The sequence below is a fragment of the Antechinus flavipes genome, chromosome 1 (genome assembly GCF_016432865.1).
Source record: "Antechinus flavipes isolate AdamAnt ecotype Samford, QLD, Australia chromosome 1, AdamAnt_v2, whole genome shotgun sequence".
In the NCBI taxonomy this organism is placed as follows: domain Eukaryota; kingdom Metazoa; phylum Chordata; class Mammalia; order Dasyuromorphia; family Dasyuridae; genus Antechinus; species Antechinus flavipes.
The window spans coordinates 696,267,543-696,283,259 of NC_067398.1; the positions used below are offsets into that span (position 1 = coordinate 696,267,543).

General features: G+C 42.0%; 1 protein-coding gene across 3 annotated transcripts in view; it reads left to right on the forward strand.

The window, feature by feature from the left end:
* The window catches only part of CUX2 (cut like homeobox 2), a 384,154-nt gene that overhangs the window by 174,057 nt on the left and 194,380 nt on the right, over positions 1-15,717 (forward strand). The gene's annotated exons all lie outside the window — the stretch shown is intronic.

Consider the following 15,717-nt stretch of genomic DNA (forward strand, 5'->3'; position numbering starts at 1 on the left):
TTAATGATGATTCTTTTATTATTAATGTAACAACCTTTAATAATCACAAAATATTTGAGTAAACAAAATGTAAACATTAAATCATATCTAATTATGTAAGCCAAGCTCTTTAAACTTTGTGGGGGGAAAAAGAAATGAAGAAAAATCATAAATCTAAATTTTAACAAAATAATAAAAGAATCTTATTGACTTCGGCATCCCCTTCTGATCTTTTTTTTTTCTGGGTATTTATCAGTTTTTGTGCTGGTATTTAATATATACATATGTGTGTATGTGTGTGTATATTGTGTTGCAGTCTATGTCAATAAGTTGTGTTGATTCTACTTTCTTGACTCAGCTTTGCTTCATGTCTTCCCACAGTTCTTTGTATTCTTCATATTTGCCATCTCTTATAGTGTAATCCCATTCCATTACTTTGTTGCTGTTCAACTGTATGGAACTCTTCATGACTCCATTTGGGTTTACTTGGCAGAGATACTAGAATGGTTTGCCATTTTCTTCTCTGGCTCATTTTACAGATGAGCAAACTGTTGCACAGGTAATAAGTGTCTGAGACTAAATTTGAATTCAGGAAGATGAGTCTTCCTTACTTCAGGATCAGTGCTCTATCCATTGCTCCACTTAGGTCCCCCTCCATTACTTTGATTTACCACTATTTCTTCAGATATTCCTCAATAAGTCTTAGTTTTAGTTTTTAACTTCTATACACAAAGATTCTGTGAATTTTGTTGTACAAATAGGGCTTTTTGCCTTTTCATAACATCTTTAGGAAAGAATCTTATCAGTGGGATCATCAAAGCAAAGGATACAATCCATTTTGTAATTCTCTTTTTATATTACCACATTACCTCACAAAAAGATTACATCAAATTGCAGCTCCATCAACAGTATACCTGTTTCCTTTGATATGACTCGATCAACATTGAACTTTATTGTGTATAACTCTTTTTGCCAGTTCAATAGCTGTAAGTTGCTATCTCAAAGTCATTGTAATTTGTATGTAGAGAGTGTGCCCAGAAGTAAACTTGGGCAGAGTATTAAGCCTAAAAGATGAGGCCTTGGGGACTTTGATGACATCTCTCTATAGTGTGTTTCTCTTCACATAATTCTCTGATATTTAGAGGGTTGTAAAATATTTTTAAATTTGAGAACTGCATATATTTTGATCATTTATTCATTGGCTTCACTTTTGTAAATTTTGTCCTATTCCTCATGGATTTGGGATTAGATGCTATATATTCCTGGAGTAACCGATTTAAAGACCTCTGTGGGCCATTAACAAGAAGAGGTAATAGTGTACTTAAGTCTTAAATGTCAACTCTGGGATGAATATTTCTGTTTCTGAGCACAGTAGAAATGATGAGTCTCAAGCAATAGGTTGGGACCACTCAAATGGCCACCATGATTTGAGCTATCCGGTAAAATCATCAGAGCATCCAAAACTTAGAGTAGCAGAGACCTTAGAGGCCATCTAGCCCAGCCCCTCATTTTACAGATAAGGAAACTGAAGTCCACAGAGTTCAGGTGAATTACCCCTGGATACATACAAGTTAGGAAACACAGTTAAGGGTTTTCTGGCCTTGCATCCATCTTTCCTCTGCACCGCAGTGCCCTTCAGTGATCTATAAGAAATAGCCTTACAGTCACATATTTTACTTCCCAAACAGGTGATTTATATGGAATGATTCTACCTTTTAAAGCAAAACTGTGGATGACTTGTTCTCCAAAGTAGTGGTTCTCAAACTTTATGTCTCAGTATCTTTATACTATTAAAAATTATTGAGAATCTGTCAAAAGAATTTTTGTTTATATTATATATAGTATAATATTATAATGTAATATAATCATATTTATAGATATTTACTATATTACAAATGAAAGCTAATTTTGAATTTATAGACTCAGAGACCCCCAGGATTCTCTGGACCATACTTTGATAACCACTACTCTAGAGCCCATTTTCTTAAACTGTAGGTGGTGAACCCATATGAGGTCTCCTAATTGAATATGGGGGTCACAAAATTATGATTTATTATCAGTAAATGTTTGGTTTGTATTCCTATTTTATATACTTAGGGTAATGTAAAAATTTCTTGAGCAAAAAAGGGTCATGAATGGAAAGTTTTAGAAGCTGTGCTCTAGAGCTAGAGGATTTTATTTGAAATGGGAAGGAAGGAAGGGAGGGAGGAAGGAAGGAAGGAAGGAAGAGAGGGAGGGAGGAAGGAAGGAAGGAAGGATAGGTTCTTCTAGCCCTTGCCTTTTATGAGTACAACATGCCACATTTGCAGGCAAATAACATGAGTCATTGTCCCTATTTCCCAGATAAGGAAAACGAGGGAGGCGATGTCCTCAACTTCCATTGGTTCCATTACCATTTCTGCACAGGTAACTGTGGCATCTATCTGCCCAGCCCTGGAGTCTCTCCTGAATTTCAGTCTCCTACATTCCCAATTGCTCTTTAGACATCTTAAAGCTAGGAGTCCAGATCCCAACCTTGCCACTTATTCCCTCTGTGACTTTGACCTCTCCAGGACTATATTTTCTGATCTGTAAAATTACGGGGTCGTACATTACTAATATATAAATATGTTCTGCATGATTGCACATGTATATAATCTATATTAATTGCTTATAATCTCAGGGACAGAGAGAGAAGGAGAGAATTTGGAACTCAAAGATTTTTAAAAGAATGTTTAAAATTGTTTCTACATGCAATTGGGAAAAAATATTATTTCAAACAATTAAAATGTTGCATTAGATGACCTTAGAAGGCCTCTTGCAGCTCTAAATCTATGAATTTATGTCCAAAACAGAATTTAATCATCCTTTTCCCAAACCCACCCTTCTTCCAACTTTCAATTACTATCAGTCCCCCAGATTATACCTTCCTTCCATCTTTCACTTCACCCCTTCATATTCAACTAGTAAAATATTATTGTTCTGAACACCCACAAAATCACTCATTTGTTTCTCCTTCTTTCCACTGCCACAGCTATCACCCTAGCTGGGTGCCTGACATACAGTAAGTATTTAATAAATGCATATTGACATGACAGCTTCAGGCCCCTGCAAGTGGTCTCTCTGCTTCCATTCTCTCCCTGTTCCAATCTATCCCCCATCGAACTGCCAAAATGATATTCCTAAAGTGTTTGTTGTGATTTCAGCCCTTCAAGACCTGGTTTGGGATTTTCTTGGCAAAGATGCTAGAGTGGTTTACCATTTCCTTCTCCAGCTCATTTTACAGATGAGGAACTGAGGCAGACAAAGTTAGGTGACATGTTTAGAGTCACACAGCTAGTAAGTGTGCCAGATTTGAGTTCATGAAGTTGAGTCTTCATGACTCTAGGACCAGCATTCTACCCACTGCACCACCTAATTGCTTCTACAGTATAGATCTGATTATATTATTCCCCTAGTCAATAAATTTAAAACTTTTCAAGCTTGGCCCCTTTCTATCTTTCCAGTCCCCTCATACATTACTTCCCTCTTTATTCATTCTTTGTTTCAGCCATACTGGTCTTCTTGCTGTTCTTCACACAAAATTCTCAAGCTCCCATCACCATACATTTGCATTAGCTGTATCCCTGTGTCTTGATTGTTCTCTTGACCTCCATTTCTCAGAAACCTTAATTCTTCTAGAGTTAGCTAAGGGGCCACCCCTGTGAGACATGCTCCTTCCAGATCTAGCTTAAGGAAAGCCTTCTGTCCTGATACCCTTTCCTACCCCTTATTCCAACTGTTTTCACCTGCTCTGATTTAACTCTGTAGGGATCCTATCTGTCTCTATTTTTTTTTTACAAGTTGCCTTCTTCACTAGAAAGTAAACTGTTTTAAGACACAAGCTATTTTCACTTTTATCTTCCTAGTTGTCTCCAGCACTTAGTAGTACAATTTCTGGTACATCATAGGCACTTAATAAATGCTTGGGAATCATTTGATTAATTAAGTGATTACTTGCTTAACGTCATACTGTTGTCAGATCCAAGATTTGAATATAGATTTTCTGTCTCTTTATAGCTTCCTCCTTCCTTCCTTCTTTATAGTTTGCTTCCTTTGTTCAAATACAACACACAATAGGAAGAACCTGAGTTCAAATCCTGCCTCTGACATTTCCAATCTTGTACGATCTTGAGTGAAACATTTCCCCTAGCTGGACCCCAATTTCTTCATCTGTAAAGTGAGGGGGTTGGATTCAGTGGTTGCTGAGGGCCCTCCCATTTATGGAGCTATAATTCTATTAGTGAATTTCAAACTTAGCACATTAATAATGAAAGCTTACAGCAGAACAGATGCTGTTGTTCGTATGCAACATTAACAGTTCCACCAATGATGTACAGGTTCAAAGAGCCAGCTGAATGAGCCCTCAGAAACCATCTAATCCAACCCTCTTGTTTTACAGGGGAAGAAACTGAGACCCAGGAAATTGAAGTGGCATCTCACTCATATCAATAGGAAATATGTGTCTCTAGGGGAAAAAATATTCACCATTTTTCCCATTGTCTCATTTTCTTTCTTTCTGCAGCTTCTCTATGAGCTAACGTTATATAAGAAGGGTTCTTGGTTCTTTTAAAACTTGTTTTTGAATGGTTTGTTGTTGTTGTTGTTATCTTTATTCTGGATCTTCAGTTTCAGGGGAACTCCTGCAAGGAAATTCACTTTTCTGATGTAGATGATTATCTATCTGTAATTTATAGTCTTAAAGTGTTGCTTGGGAGAAAAGAGGTCAGAAGTTAGTGACCTCACCATATGGCTAGCCTGTATTCCAGGATGGGCTTGAACCCAAGTCTTTCCAAGGCTGTTTCTCTGCACAGCACATGATTTCAAAAACCAATATCTTTTCCTCCAACAAGATCAGGATGCTTTCACAGCAATCCCATAGTTTTTCCACACTAGTGTACTGAAGGGGAGGCTTCTTATTGGCTTCATTTTACATGTGAAGAAGCCAAGGCCCAGAAGAGTAAATAACTGATTCACGGTCACACAGGAATCAGGAGAGTAGCAGCAGGAATGAGAAAGAGATAGAGAGAGAAGAAGAGGGAGAGATTGAGGAAGAGAGACAAAGGAAGAGAGATGGAGAGAAAGGAAAAGAGAAAAAGAGGGAGAGAGAGATGAAAAAAAGAGAGAGACAGGGAGGGAAACAGAAAGGCACAAAGAGAAAGGTAGAGAGAGGGAAGGAGAAGAGACAGAAAAAGAGAGACAAAGAAAAAGAGAAGAAAAGCAGAAAGCAGAGGGAGAGGAAAGGCAGAGAGAGACAAAGAAAGAGGGAAAGAAGAAGGGAGAGAGACAGAAAAACCAAGAGAAAAGAAATGAGAGAGGAGGAGGAGTCAGACAGACAGAAGAGGGGGAAAAAGGAGAGAGAGAGAGAGAGAGAGAGAGAAAAAAAGAGGTGAGAAAGGAGGGAGAAGAAAGAAGAGGAGAAAAAAGAAATGAGGGAGAGGAGAAGAAAGAGGAGGAGGAGAAGGAAAAGAAGAAGAAGAAGGAGAAGAAGAAGAAGAGAAGAAGAAGAAGAAGAAGAAGAAGAAGAAGAAGAAGAAGAAGAAGAAGAAGAAGAAGAAGAAGAAGAAGAAGAAGAAGAAGAAGAAGAAGAAGAAGAAGAGAAGGGGAGGAAGGGAGGGGAGAGAGACACACAGAGAGAAAGGGGGGCGGGGGAGAGAGCCCTGAAACCCTCCAATTTCCCCTAGTAAATTACTGGAGCACCCCAGAAGGCGTTGCATCCGCAAGATGAGGGATTTAAAGCTGAAGAATGAATTCTGCTGCCCGAGGTTTCTCTTCGCGTTAACATCAGCTGGGAGCGCCTTCTGGGTCTCCAGAAGCAAAGGCCTGCGCCCAGCACGGAGGGCAGGGCTGGGGCGGGGAGAACCCCCACAGACAAAACTATCAGCCAGAGGCAGCGCTCCCCTCCCCCGCCACGGCTAGGCAGACATCATAAATCTCTCCTGGAAATCTCGGCAGCTCGTCTCGACGGGAGCGTCTGATAAATGTAATATACCGGTGCCTCTCCGTGTCAGGCTGGCCCTTGGCGGAGGCGCTTTTCCCCCGCCGTGGGGGGCGGGGCTCTAACTGGCCCCGGGCCCCCACCGCCCCCAAGCCTGCCGGGGCCCGGCTCGGGGCCACGCCTCGGCTTCCGATGGCCCGAAGTGGATTACTCTCTGACCCCCTGCCTGAGAAACCTCTTCATTTCCAGCCTCTTCAGGGTGGCGAGAGCTTTGAGGCAGGCTGGTTGGAGCTCCATTCAGTAAAAGAGAAACTGGGGTTTTCAGAGTTACCAAATCGGGGGATTCCCCCACAGGAAGCTGGAAGGGACCTCAAAGGCCATTTAGTGGAACCCCTTCCTTGTACAGATGAGGAAACTGAGGGAGATGGAGTCGCCCAAGGGAATAAATGAGAGTAGAAGAGTTGGGGTTTAAACTCCCGTGTTTAGTGGGACGCAAGAGCTATTAACCTTATCTTTATCAGGAAGCGTTCTTGTTCGTGAAACCTATTGGCCCTTCCCAGAATGATTCCAGTCCCTTAGATTGTAAAGTCCTTTAGGATACATGGTCACATAGAGAATCAGGAGAGTAGCAGCAGGGATGAGAAAGACAACAGAGAGAGAAGGAGGGATGGAGACAGAAAGAAGAGAGAAGAGGAAAGAGACAGAGAGAAATGGAGAGAAAGAGAAAAAAGGGAGAAATGGAAAAAGAAAAAACTAGAGGAATTGTCTTTTGCCAATTTGGGGGTATCCAGGGCTTAGCACTACACAGGCACACAATAGGTGTTTTAGTGAATGTTTATTGATTGATTGCTCTCAACAGAATACAATCTCTTTTAGAACAGAGCCTGTTCTTTTTAGTCTTTGTGCTTGGTACTCAGTAAGTGTTTATTGTTTGGTTTTTTTTAATAGAATCATGTTTTTAAATGCATAAAACAAATACAAAATTACCAGAGAAATTAATTATGTTGAAATACTGCTATCAAAATTAAAAAAAAAAAAACTAGTTCACAAACCCTAGTAAAAAGCCCTGCTCTCTGGTGTTTTCTTCATTGAAGGGGAAGGGGAATAAAATTTTATAGGGTACCTATTCTGTATAAGCAATGTGCTAAATAAGCACTTTATAATTATTTCATTTGATCCTGACAGCAGCAGTGGAACTGTTATTATTCCCATTTTACGGGTGAGGAAACTGAGACAGAGGTTAAATGATTTGCTCGGGGTCAGCCAGCCAGTGTGTGAGATCAGCTTTGTCCAGCATACTAACCACTGCACTACATAGCTGCACAATCTCAGATCCCACAATCTCAGAAGCCATTTTGTTCAATCCATATCTGAACAGGGATCCCCTCTAATCATAGCAGCTAGTGTTTTATAGAGTGCTTTCAGGTTACAAAACACCTGATCTATGTCGTGCCATTTGGTTCCCACCACAACTCTGTGAAATAGGTACTGTTATTACTCCCATTTTGTAGAGAGTAAAACTGATGAGTGTGTAGGTTAAATCAATTGCTCACAAGTAAATGCCTGAGCTGGGTTTAAACTCAGGTCCAAGTCCAATGAAGCGAGCTTCTAAATCTATGATCCTGTGATCAATCCACAAGATTTATTAAAGCCCTTCTGTGCGTCAAACACTGTCCTAAGTGCTCCCGAATCAAAGACCAAAATGAGTCATTTTCCACTCTCCAGGATTTTACTGCCCAGGAAAAGAAGCTTTATGTACATATATGAGGTATATTTTGAAGATAATTTTGGGAGAGACAGCAATAGCTGAGCAGATAAGATCAGGCTCCATGTATAAGGTGATGCCGGTGGAAACCAGATATTCTAAGAAGTAGGGATGAGGAGGGAGAATGTTGTAGGCGTGGGAGAGCCAGGGCAAATGTAGAGAGGGAATGCTGTGTGAGGGAGAGTAAGAGCGCCTGTTGGAATGATGTGCCAGACTCGAAGACCACCTCCTTGGGAATGAGGTGCTAAAATTGGAGGCAGGAAGACCCAGGTTCAAATTCTGCACCAGGCACTTCCCGTCTGGGGGACCTCAGCCACATCCCACTTCTTTGATTCCCTTGATTTCTGGGTGAATGAAGTGGGCTGAACTTGCTGGTTTTCTAAGTGCCCTTTCAGCTCCAAATCCATGATCCGAAGGGATCCGAGACGAATTCTTCATTTATCCGGCCAATAACGACCCTCACTCCCGACCCCAGCTCCGGGTGATTCTTCTTGGACGTGATCAAGGGAGGGGAATTGGGAGGAAGAAACATTTCAGAAGAAAACCTTTCAAGTTTAAAAAAAAAATCCCCTCCTGAGTTGCACCAAGTGAGGGCCTGCTTTATGGGTGAAGGAAAGTGCTTAAAATGCTTAGTGGGAATAAACAGCTTTTAATGAAGTTACATCGCCACATAATGGGCATCATAAAACTGCCTTCCTAGTACTGGGTCCCAGGACAGCTTTTATTATCGACTGAGCCGGAATCGGCAGCTCTGGCTCGGGTACAGGGAGGGCCCCGCAGCTGCCGTGGCAGCGGCGGCGGAGGAGCAAAAGCAGCCGAAGAAAGATGCAGAGTCTTCTTAAATTACCTGATTGAAATAACGGGCGGGATGCACCCGGCCCAGCCCAGAGCGGGGCCGGCGGGTAGATGGGAAGGCCGCCTTTGGGGTGGTCTGTCAGAGCTGGTTTGCGCCGCCCGGAGAACACTAGAGCTTCATTGCTGCCAAACAGATGTTCATCTTGTTTCTCTATCGGCTGTTTGATGAGAAATTTATTGCCCTTCCGTTGGGCTGGAGCAGCTCGGCTGCAGAGTCTATTAGCCAGCCCAGCAGCTGGCAGGGAGCCAGACAGGCACTGGGTTTGATGAAAGCCCATGAAAGGCCCCCGGTTCGAAGGCGCCAGCAATAATGCATCGGCTAGACTCCTCTGATTGGGCAATTGATTGCTGTGATTTGATTTATTGATCAATCCCCTAGAATCTGGCGTCGGGGAAAGGAACTGAACTGATCTTTAACTGTGGTGAACATCTCTGCCTGCTGGAGAATGAGACCCTGATAAGGAATGTATGAAAGGAATCTGAGCTTATCTTAATCACATAGTGTGCCCTGGTGCTGCTGGGAGAGGGGAAGGCAGGGAGGGAGAGGGAGAGAGGGGAGAGGGAGACAAGGGAACAGAGAGGAGAGGGAGAGAGGAGAAGGAGAGAAAGAGGGGGGAAGCAAGGAGGGAGAGGAAAAGGAAAGAGAAATAGGGGAAGAGAAGGGGAAAGAGAAAAAGTGGGAGAGGGAAGAGGGAAGCAAAAAAGGAGCTAGGGACATGGGAAAGAGGAAAAAGAGAGATGGGAGAGGGAGTGGAAAGAGGACAGAAAGAGACACATGGGAAGGAGAGACAGAAATGTGATAGAAGGGAGATAGACATGGGAGAAAAATGGAAAAAGAGAAGAAAGACACATGGGAGAGAAAGGAGGGAGAGAGAGAGAGAGAGAGAGAGAGAGAGAGAGAGAGAGAGAGAGAGAGAGAGAGAGAGAGAGAGAGAGAGAGAGAGAGAGAGAGAGAGAGAGAGAGAGAGAGAGAGAGAGAGAGAGAGCTCCTGTGTGTGCAGAACACAATCACCAGGCAGAGAGGAGAGCAGATCTATAAATTGATGGAATTCAAAGCCGGCCGCATCGATTACCGTTATAACAAACAGCGGTGCACGGAGGGGCTGATTATTTTTAGACAAAGATTCTGTGCTCTCAGCTGAAATTCTGCTGATGTTGTCACTGTGTCAGATGTCTGCTGTTGATTGCAATTAGATGCGATACAAAAAAAAATTTAAACTCTGTGTATCCTTAGTCTTCTTTCCCAGTTATGAAATCGCCCCATTCCTTTTGTTTGGCGCTTCCTGGGGAAATGCTTCCAGCTGGAGGAAGGCTCGGGTTCATGGGAGGTATCCCTTGATGAGGAGGAGGGAAGTGGGATCATTTTATGGATGGCATTGAAGAGCACCCAAAGAATCTTGGGGAAAAAGTGGGATGTTTATAGACATTCATCAAAAGTCACTGGGTTTCATTTCTGCTGGAAGAACTCCATCGGGTCCTGGAATTTAAAAACAAAAGAGCCACAGCAAACATTTGGTTTCTGTCTTTTTTTGAAAGTCGTCCCCTTATTTCCAGACCTCACTGGGGGTGCCCAGAAGCACCAGATGCCCCAGTGTGGCGCAGGCCATCCGGCATGGCGGTCACCCAGAGGATAGCAACGCCCGAAAGAATTCATTTCTCTGAGCAGAGACACATTTTGGAAGCATCCTGCTACTAAATCATACCTGAAAAGCAGGCTCCAGGTAATTGCGGCTACGGACAAATTATAAAGAGCTGCGCCGTCTCGTTTTACATGAGGGCTGGTTGCTGGGATTCTTCTCTTGTCAAGTTCATTCATCATCTTGATGGTTTCCAGTTTATCTCTAGTTTCAGAGCTATTAGTGCAAGTCTCCTGTATGGCACAACAGCTGTAAACTTGAGACTATCGGTGGGGTGTCCGTGATTGACAATTCATAACGGGATGCGAGCGCTCACGGGGTTCGAATGACAATCCTGACTTGGCCCGGCTTGGAGAGCTCTGTGCCTTGAATTTACGGCTGCCTAATTTTAGTCCTCCAAGGATGATGGAACAAGAAAGCAGAGCAGCGGTCACATGCTTCAGGGCGAGGCAGGGCTATTCTCTCAAGAGAATTCTGCCCAGTTTGTGAGGCAGGCTCTTTCAACTGTATTCTGTATATTGGGCATATAAGGAATATTTTTGCTATTGTTGTTATAGCTGTTGCTCAGTTGTTCAGTCCTGTCCAATTCTTGATGATCCCATTTGGGGTTTTCTTGACAGAATTATTAGAGTGGTTTGCCATTTCCTTCTCCTGCTCATTTTACAGATGAGGAAACTGAGGCAGACAGGTAAAGTGACTTATTCAGGGTCACACAGCAAGTACGTATCTGAAGTCAAAATTGAGCTCAAGAAGATGAATCTTTCTGATTCCAGACCCAGAGCTCTATGCACTATGGCATCATCTAGCTGCCCAAATAATACTAGGCAGCCATGATGGCACAGTGGATAGAGCTCAGAGCTTTGAGTTCAAATCCAGTCTTGGACACTTACTAGCTTTGTGACCCTGGACAAGCCATTTAACCTCTATTTACTCACTTCCTCATCTATAAAATGGGAATACACTGGAGAAAGAAATGGCAAATCCCTTCAATATCTTTGCCACGAAAACTCAATGGACATTGTAGAGTTGATCATGACTAAATAGCAACAGTGATATTTATGTAGCATTGTGAGGTTTGCAAAGAGTCCTTTGTGTATATTTTCTTACTTGAGCCTCACAATAGTCCCATGGGCATAGGTTCTATGGGGTCAGAGGTGAAGTTGATTTACCCATGGTCATCGTAGCTGACCTTTGTTTGCTAAGAGGACCAATGATGTCACGAGCGATGTCTTGATTTGCACATGAGTTGCATTTAAGGACAAAGCGATCGGTGCACTCTCTGTTCCAGAGTCAGACGCTGAATGTAAGTGTGGATTTTTCTTACTCCTAGTCCAACATTCTCCATGCCGTGTGTTGTGTCACAAGAGTGACAATATAATGGGAATGAGTCTTGATTTGGAGACAGAGGACCTCAGTTCCTGTGCCAGCTATGACACATCCTTTAGTTTTAGATAAAGCACTTAAAGTCTCTGGGTCTGTTTTCTCATTTATAAAGGGAGAGGATTAGACTAGATGATCTATCAGTCCACTTGAATACACAAAATTATGGAGTTGGAGGGGATCTCAGAAGGCATCTTTGTCCAACCATAGTCCCCCGTGCAACATCCCTGATAATGACGATCCAACCTTTGCTTAAAGATTTCCAACAAAGGAAGATCCTCCACTTCCTGAAGTAGTTTATTCCTTAAAAATTCAACCCTATCAAATTTTTTTGAGGCAGTTGGGGTTAAGTGACTTGTCTAGAGTCACACAATTAATAAGTGCCTGAATTTGAATTTGAATTCAAATCCTCCTGACTTCAGAGCTGGTGTTTTATCTACTACTGTACCACCTAGCTGCCTTCCCACCTTTTTCAGTCTCATTATTTTCAAGATGAATAAGCTGAGACTTGGACAAGTTGGTTGAATGACCTAAGGTCACACAAGTAGTAAATAGCCAAATTCAGTTTGGAGTCAGCCTTCTGACTCCACATATGCTATTTTTTCCTACTAAATCTAGTCCATTCATTTGGATAAATGATGATTTAAAAGGAGGCTGGCTGGCACAATGCCAGGAGTCAGGGAGATCTGAGTTCAAATACAATCTCAAACATTTACTGACTGTGTGACTCTGGCCAAGTCACTTAACCCTCTTTGCCTCAGTTTTCTATAAAATGAGCTGGAGAAGGAAATGGCAAACCACTCTAGTATCTTTGTCAAGAACACCCCAAATAAGGCCAACAATCCACTCACAAACATTAGTGAGACCCTGAGCCTCTAAGGACAATAAATGAAACCGTCCCTACTTATCAGGACTTTAAATCTCAGGGTCAGAAATCCTGAAGGAGACCTAGGAAATGAAGCCCCAAGAAGAGAGAATGCAGAATTTTATGGCAAGGAAGAAAAAACCTGATATCTGCAAATTCAAATCCCAGACTCAATATTTGTACATTATGAATAAATTTCTTTGAGCCTCATTTTCTATAAAATGGGAATAATCCCTATGTATACTCCCAATCCATCTCCCCACCCAAGGTTGTTGTGATGGAGATGCTTAGTTTAGAATCCTCAAAGTTCTATATAAATGTGTACTATTGTTAGGGATAAGGGCTGGACTTGTGGATTCATCAGTATAGGGATCTGCCATGTAAGAAAACTCTCTTCTGATACCTTCTCTGTAATGCTCTCAGAGAATTACTTAGAGCACAGTGACATTGACTTAATCAGACGGGATGTCTTGATCTTCCTGAACCTGAAGCCAGCTACCATTACCCCATTTTGCCTCTCATTATTGTTATTAGTCCAGCTCTTCTCAGTGTAGTTCAGATAAAAAGGTCCTTGGAAAGGTCTCCATCCCCCTATTTATTACTCTTTCATCTTTAAAACTTCATTGCAAAAGAGGATAGGTTGAACACATTTATAGCTAAATAAAAATTTTAGGATGTAAGCCCATCTTCTATAGATGCTCGGTACCAATTCTTCATAGGGCTACAATAGCAGACAGGATGATGGGGATGAAGTATACCACACGAAGTCCCAATACAGTTTGTTTGGTTTTTTGTTTTTGTTTTTGCTAGGTTGCTATTTGGGGAGAGTTTTTTATTCCACATAATGTGGAAATCTTGGGCATGGCGGTATTTATTAAGAATCCCGTTCTTCAATTTTTATAGATTAATAGGGGATAGTAGTAAAGAAATGATTCTAATGAAATGCTCCATGGGAATTCTCCATCATTTGGAGTTGTGGTCGGTCATTGGCTTGATCTCATTTCTAACATGTAAGCTTTCTAGCTTTTTCATGGTCTGAAAACTGTTTTCTTAGCTCTATATCAGTTCATGTGTCCTTCCGAATTCTTTATTTTTGTTATTTCTTATAATGTTACAACATTTCTCTACTAATAACATACTCAGCTATCCTGCAGTCAATGGACACCCATTATCTTTGAAGCTCTCCGCTGCTACAAAAAGAACTATTATAAATATATATGATTTTTGCACCTGTCTTTGACCTCCTGTAGGCATAGGTATAGTAGGGATGCCTTGTTTCTTTCCCCTGGCTGTTGTCCGTCAGAGAAACCAAATATGTGTCCAACAGCAGAGTCACCTATTCAAGAAGCAGCCAGGTGATACAGTAGACTGTACCTAGAGTCAGGAAACCTGAGTTTAAATCTGATGTCACTTAACTGGCTGTGTGACTTTGGACAAGTCACTTAACCTGTTTTCTTGTTTCCTCATCTGTAAAATGGGTATCATTATAGCACCTACCTCCCAGAGTGCTATATATAAATATTATCATTACTATTGTCTAAACTTCTTTGTTTTATGCCCTCTCCCTCCCTCCTCTTGCCCCTTTGGTGATTATCTTGTTCTTAAATGTAATGACAAGACAGTATTGTATACTACACCATAATCTCCTTGAGGGTGGGGGACTTTTGTCTCTGTAGCATGGCAACTGGCGCAGAGCGGGTCCTTGATGAATACCTCAAGATTTTGAGTTGAATAATTGACCCATTGGTTTGTATTTGGGGTGAGACCCAGGTGCTGAGTGGGCCACATAACCTTACCCTTGCTTCAGTCATTCACATAGGTAACCATTACCTGCCCCTGGACACACACTGGATACTCCCTCTTCACTACTAAAGTCAACCGTGTAATTCAATCGTGCGTCTTAGAATCTTTTTGTTTCTTTCAAAATTCAGATCTCAAAGTCTTTTGTCATCCCTCCAGCTGTTAGTACCCTTCCCACCACAAAAAAAGCACCTTGTATATATTTTATGTGAGAAACATGGGTTGAAGTCACAAAGACCCGAATTCAAGTCTCCATCCATAGACCATGTCTTGACTGTACCTGAGTAAGTCACTTAGTCCTCCGAGGAACCTTCTAAGGATGTCAGATGAGGGAAAGGTGTGCCAATTTGCATCTGCAACGGGAGTTTTCTGTCCTGGGAGCGCCTGATAACAATGAAATCACAGAACCAAGTCCCTATTATTATCATCTCATTATTGTCTTCCGTGAACAACTTATAGAAAGAGAAAAGAAATCCCCCAAATAAAAGACTCAGCTTGACTATCTATTTTAGGCCTCCCATTGAACATATATACATACGAGATCTTATAGTGCGTATTGACCACCCAACCTAAATGGAAAACTAATTGAATCTCAAAAAAGGAAGCTTTCTGTTCAAAGTTACACAGTGATCCAGACCCGAGATCTCTAAAACTTTCATCTAGAACTGTTTCTTCTATCGCCCAATTAGGGAATCTAGTTTGGATGCTAATAGAATAGGTGATTAAGGCCCTTACTTTCTGTGATGTTTGGGGAGGAACCATCATCCTTGTATGGGGGGGGGGAGAGGGATGACCTATAAAATCACCACTCTGGTTTTTACATATTTTGCCTTCTTTCATCATCCCTTTGGATGACAAAGTCCCTTGAGCTTTCTGGTCTTCCCAATACCTCTGAATAGCACAGCCATCAGTCCTGATCTGGGGAAGCCAGGAATCAGGGCAACATGCTAGCATGAGCCTTGATCTGGCGTTTGGCGATAATCACAGAATTTTTTAGCTGAAAGGGAGTTTCCTTGACCATCAAATGCAAGCCCTTCCCCCCAAAAAAGAAACAAGGGATCAGCTGTCTTTGCTTGGAGATGTCTAGAAACACACCCTCCCACAATGGGGCAGTCATTCCACTTTGGGTTAGCATCCCAATTCTGTTCCTTCTGTGATCTTTAGTGACACTCTGGCTCAGTTATCTCATTTATAAAGGGAAGGGTTGGGCAACATGTCCTGTGAGGTCCATTGCCTGAAAGAAATGGAGAAGATAATGAGGAACTCAATAATTGTCTTCAAGTATTGGAAGAGCCGGTTTATGGGAGGATTGTCCATGAGTAAACATTTAATTAGCACCTACTGTGTGCCAGGCACTGTGCTATGTACTAGTGATACAAAGAAAGGCAGAAGGAACAGCTAGATGACTCTATAGTAGACCGAGTACCAGTTCTTGAGTCAGGAGACCCTGAATTCAAATCTGGCCTCAGACACTTAGCAG